A 6,696-nucleotide genomic window follows, 5' to 3' on the forward strand; every position below is an offset into this window, starting at 1 on the left:
GAGAATAGCTTTCTAAGGGATGAAAAAACAGCCGTAGATGGGAAGATGCATGTTGTTAATGAATGTCTACGGTTTTATACTGTGAGTTTCTTTGTAGCTAACGATGTCCCTGTTCAAAAGTGACACATAACGTATTCACATATAATTACTTAAAACCTTGATTGCAGATGATGTTATCGTACTTAATTATCCTATTACTGGGTTTATGCGAGCCTGACTATGGGGCTCGTCTCTATCTAGAGGCTTCTTCTACATATAGAGACACATATGATAGCACTGTTAGCAGACAGCGGCCTCTCTCCTTCTCTGTGCACACAGCATGCTCACCCCTAAGTCGTGACGCACCCTGCCTGCTATTTCTAAAGGCCGTCATCCATTTTGTTGACGATGACTGTGGAGCTTGCTGCTGGGTGGTGAGAAATGTGTTTCTCTGGGACTAAAGGGCCATCTTGTGGCCGGTGGGGGAACTACACACTACACCTACAATACAGACATCACTACAAACAAAAGTAGTCCATAACATACACTTTGGGACACACCCAGGGACAGGACTGTGGGTCTGAATACATGATCACTGTTGTGACAATCCAAATAGACTAGAGACAAATACACTCATTCAGCAATTCATCCCAATTGAGTGTCAGTTTTTATTCATTCAGCAAATCATCCCACTTGAATGACTCATTTTATTCATTCAGCAAATCATCCCACCTGAGTGTCTGCTTTAATTAATTCAGCAAATCATCCCACTTGAGTGACTGTTTTTATTCATTCAGCAAATCATCCCACTTGAATGACTCATTTGATTCATTCAGCAAATCATCCCACCTGAGTGTCTGCTTTAATTAATTCAGCAAATCATCCCACTTGAGTGTCTGCTTTAATTAATTCAGCAAATCATCCCACTAGAGTGACTGTTTTTATTCATTCAGCAAATCATCCCACTTGAATGACTCATTTTATTCATTCAGCAAATCATCCCACTTGATGCCCTCAACCTCACACAAATTATCGGTGAACCTACCAGGTACAACCCCAAATCCGTGAACACGGCACCCTCATAGATATCATCCTAACTAACCTGCCCTCCAAATACACCTCTGCTGTCTTCATTCAGGATCTCACGACCACCCCTCATCACTGTCAAACGCTCCCACTTCAGTGAGCAGGCCTTTCTAATCGACCTGGCCCAGGTATCCTGGAAGGATATTGACCTCATTCCGTCAGTAGAGGATGCCTGGTTATTCTTCAAAAGTGCTTTCCTCACCAGCTAACATAATCATGCCCCATTCAAAAAATGTAGAACAAGAAAGAGAAATAGCCCTTAGTTCACTACAGAACTGACTGCCCTTGACCAGCACAAAAACATCCTGTGGCAGACTGCATTAGCATCGAATAGCCCCCACGATATGCAACTTTTCAGGGAAGTTAGGAACCAATATACACAGTCAGTTAGTAAAGCTAAGGCTAGCTTTGTCAAACAGACATTTGCATCCTGCAGCACAAACTCCAAAAAGTTCTGGGACACTGTAAAGTCCATGGAGAATAATAGCACTTCCTCCCAGCTGCCCACTGCACTGAGGCTAGGAAACACTGTCCCCATCGATAAATCCACTATAATTGAGAATTTCAATAAGCATTTTTTTATGGCTGACCATGCTTTCCACCTGGCTACCCCTACCCCGGTCAACAGCCCTGCACCCCCCACAGCAACTTGCCCAAGCCTCTCCCATTTCTCCTTCACCCAAATCCAGATAGCTGATGTTCTGAAAGAGCTGCAAAATCTGGACCCCTACAAATCAGCCGGGCTAGACAATCAGGACCCTCTCTTTCTAAAATTATCCACCGAAATTGCGTCAACCCCTATTGCTAGCCTGTTCAACCTCTCTTTCGTATCGTCTGAGATCCCCAAAGATTGGAAAGCTGCCGAGGTCATCCCCCTCTTCAAAGGGAGAGTCACTTTAGACCCAAACTGCTACAGACCTATATCTATCCTACCCTGCCTTTCTAAGGTCTTCGAAATCCAAGTGAACTCCAAGTAACCTATTTATTGCCTTACCTCCCTTATCTTACCTCATTTGCACACACTGTATATAGACTTTTTCTATTGTATTATTGACTGTATGTTTGTTTATTCCATGTGTAACTCTGTGTTGTTGTTTTGCCACGACTTCCGCCGAAATTGGTCCCTCTCCTTGTTCGGGCGGTGTTCGGCGGTCGACGTCACCGGTCCTCTAGCCATCGTCGCTCCACCTTTCATTTTTCCATTTGTTTTGTCTTGTTTTCCATACACCTGGTTTACATCTCCTCATGATTACTATGTGTATTTAGCCCTCATGTCCCCATGTCTGTGTGGGGTATTGTTTATTGTCTAGGTTGGCACGCTCCCGGCTGGGTTGCCCCGGGTTTTATTTGTACCCGTGAATTTGTGGCAGCCAGTACTTTGTACTTGGTTGTTGTACTTTGTGCCTCACTTGTTCTTTGGGCATTTGTTTTTGTGACGCGGTTGCGTTCTGTTCTTACTATTGCTTCAGTAAAGTGCTTCTTTGTTCACTCATCTCTGCTCTCCTGCTCCTGACTTCCATGCACCAGCTACACCCACCATATGACATGTTTGTGTCACACTGCTTTGCTTTATCTTGGCCAGGTCGCAGTTGTAAATGAGAACTTGTTCTCAACTAGCCTACCTGGTTAAATAAAGGTGAGATAAAAAAAACTTGAGTGACTCATTTTATTCACTCAGCAAATCATCCCACTTGAATGACTCATTTTATTAATTCAGCTAATCATCCCACTTGAGTGACTCCTTTTATTCAGTAAGGATCTTATCATTTTGGTATAAAGTAAAATGTTCTGCTCACCAATTTCAGTACAAGACAGACAAGGTCTAACCAAGGTTGGACATCACATCAAACACCTACTGATAAAATAAATTGTCTTTGAAAGATGACGTGCTTAAAATAAAGTTAATCTTTCTTCTCCAACCCACATATTGTTGAATGCCAGGGTGTAAATTAAAACCCTTGTCGTCCTGTTACGCTCCCATATCCTTTACAGGACTTTGATGGAACCTCTATCGGTTCAGCTAATTGTAATGTACACCACTTTCCTGCCTGTGAAACAGCACACACGAGAGGCAGATGTTCTGATTGGTTTAAGTTGGAACACTTTTCTGATTGCTGCATGGTTCCATATGTGTTGTTTCAGAGTTTTGATGGCTTCACTGTTATTCTACAATGGGGATGTTAGGAAAGTTGAAAAGGAGCCCTTGAATGAGTAGGTGTGTCCAAACGTTTGACTGGTACAAATCTAACAAATCTAACACGCATTATAATTGAGTATTCTAAATGTAATTTATATGTGTGCATTAGATATTGCAAAACACACCTGTTAGAAAGCTGGAAAACATTTAAATGGAGAAATTATTGTTCATCAGTTTGAGGGTTAGGATTAACTGCACACACACACACACACACATTATGGGGAACATACAGTACCTCTTGGAAGAGGGTGTGCTAGACCTTGGTCGGAGAGCCCTGCCGCCACAGTTACACATCTCCTTCGCCAAATATTTAACTTCCTGGATGAGCTCCAGTCTTTTCTGCTCAAAGGCAGTGAAGGATCTTGCACTGCCGCCCCTCTTGAGTGAGTGAGCGTTGTCATAAAAACAACAAATTGGCGAGGGGCACTAGCACAGTCTGCAGCCCCCAGCCTCACCCTCCGAGAGTCTGAAGTCAAATGTCTACTGTTTGCTGATGATCTGGTGCTTCTGTCGCCAACCAAGATGGGCCTACAGCGGTACCTAGATCTTCTGTCGCCAACCAAGATGGGCCTACAGAGGTACCTAGATCTTCTGCAAAGATTCTGTCAGACCTGGGCCATGAGAGTAAATCTCAGTAAGACAAAAATAACTGTTCCAAAAAAAGGTCAGTTGTCAGGACCACGAATCCAAATTCCATCTAGGCGCCGTTGCCCTAGATCACACAAAAAACTATACATACCTCATACCTCGGCCTAAACATCAGCACCACAGGTAACTTTCACAGGTAACTTTCAAAGCTGTGAACGATCTGAGAGACAAGGCAAGAAGGGCCTTCTATTCCATCAAAAATGGACATACCATTTAGGATCTGACTAAAAATATTTGAATCAGTTATAGAATCTATTGCCCTTTATGGTTGTGAGGTCTGGGGTACGTCCAATCAAGAACCAAAAATAAAATACATTGACCCTGCATGCAGAATTTTGCAAAAATATCCTCTGTGTACAACATAAAGCACCAAATAATGCATGCAGAGCAGAATTAGATCATTACCTGCTAATTATAAAAACTCTTGAAGAGCCGTTAAACTCTCCAACCGCCTAAAAGGAAGAGATTCCAACAAGAAATCTGATGCGACTTCCATAACAAAGCCATCACCTACAGAGAGATGAACCTGGAGAAGAGCCCCCTAAGCAAGCTGGTTCTGGGGCTCTGTTCACAAACACACCTCACAGAGCCCCAGGACAGCAACACAATTAGACCCAACCAAGTCATGACAAAACAAAAAAGATGTGTCACTGGTGTAGAGAAGAGTAGGCAGTCGCAGGTTTAGAACTACTGCATTTTTTAAAGCACCATAGAATAAAGCAGGATGAAGACCCAAACGCTGTTGTGCTCAAAATATATCTCCATTTATAAAAAAAAATAACAGGGTAAACCCAAAGTGCAAAATATAAAATACTCAGGAAATTGTAGGTGCGATTCCTCTCAGGAAAACAAATAATATTTACAATGACCGCCAAAGACAAATGGCAGAGGGAGTATATATACGGTAATAGAGTGGGGATTGGAACCAGGTGTCTGTAATGATGACGAGACAAGTCTGGGGTTGATGAGTGAAGGGCGTTTGCCAGCAGTAGGCTCGGCAGCAGCTAGAAGGCTGGCGATGCCGGACGCCTGAGATGGACAGGAGGGGGAGCCAAAGCGAAGGCTGGTGTGACAAGATAATTACTTGACACAAAGAATCAACAAAAAAACAGAGCAAACTAGGATGCTATTTGGCCCTAAACAGAGAGTACACAGTGGCGGAATACCTGACCACTGTGACTGACCTGTAGTGGAGCAGGTTGAGTGCTTTAAGTTCCTTTGTGTCCACATCAACAATAAAACTAGAATGGTACAAACACACCAAGACAGTCGTGAAGAGGGCACGACAAAGCCTGTTCCCCCTTAGGAAACTAAAAAGATTTGGCATGAGTCCTGAGATCCTCAAAAGGTTCTACAGCTGTAACATCGAGAGCATCCTGACCGGTAGCATCACTGCCTGGTACGGCAATTGCTCGGCCTACGACCGCGAGGCACTTCAGAGGGTAGTGGTACGGCCCAGTACATCACTGAGGCTAAGCTGCCTGCCATCCAGGACCTCTACACCAGGCGGTGTCAGAGGGAGGCCCTAAAAATTGTCAAAGACTCCAGCCACCCCAGTCATAGACTGTTCTCTCTACTAACACATGGCAAGCTGTACCAGAGTGCCAAGTCTAGGACAAAAAGGATTCTCAACCGTTTTTCCCCCCAAGCACACACAGAGAGAGACACCGTTTCTCCCACACACACACAGAGAGAGACACAGAGAGAGAGAGAGAGAGAGAGAGACACACACACACACACACATAGACACAGAGAGAGAGAGAGAGAGAGAGAGAGAGAGAGAGAGAGAGAGAGAGAGAGACACAGACACAGACACACAGACAGAGCGAGAGAGAGAAACACACACACACACACACAGACACACACATCGGCTGGGTCTGGGCTCCACAGCTGCTGCTGTTGCTGAGGTCCTTAGTTAGATACACGGCACAGGCCCGGTGCAAGGCCATGGGATGACCCCGGCCGAGGGTTCCCGCTGGGTGTTGCCTGGAGGGCAATCAGGGTAAAGTCAACTACTGTATGGCACATGTCACTGCAACACTGTGTTAGTTCACCGAGAGTACGAGGAACAGGTGGCATCTGAGATACCTGACAAGTACCTGTTCAGAATATGAATCTTGAACTTACAGGTTGTGTGTTAATATGTCTGCTTATTTAGAGAGGGGCAGGGGTTTCACTTTAATGTACTAGAAGAGCCTATAACCTTTAGTGTTCCAATGGTTATTAACAGTCTGTACGTGTTCAACACAATTCCCCCAGAAACCTGTTGATTAATTTACATTTTGAGTTGAGATAATTCTGCCATTAAAGTTTGAGCAGCTGCAGCAAAATGCTTAAATATTTAGCTGAATGTTTTCTGCTGTGCAGTTATTTTGAAATTAGGGTTTTAACATATGGTTGTAAATGTCAGTTTTTTATTTTATTTAACTAGGCAAGTCAGTTAAGAACATAATGTTATTTACAATGATGGCCTACCGGGGCCTTGTTCAAGGGTAGAACGACAGGTTTTTACCTTGTCAGCTCAGGGATTCGATCAAGCAACCTTTCAGTTACTGGCCCAACGCTGTAACCACTGGGCTACCTGACCCGACGCTCGAACCACTGGGCTACCTGACCCGACGCTCTAACCACTGGGCTACCTGACCCGACGCTCTAACCACTGGGCTACCTGGCCCGACGCTCTAACCACTGGGCTACCTGGCCCAACGCTGTAACCACTGGGCTACCTGACCCGACGCTCTAACCACTAGGCTACCTGGCCCGACGCTCTAACCACTGGGCTACCT

Source organism: Oncorhynchus mykiss, chromosome 12 (assembly GCF_013265735.2).
Source record: "Oncorhynchus mykiss isolate Arlee chromosome 12, USDA_OmykA_1.1, whole genome shotgun sequence".
Taxonomy (NCBI): Eukaryota; Metazoa; Chordata; class Actinopteri; order Salmoniformes; family Salmonidae; genus Oncorhynchus; species Oncorhynchus mykiss.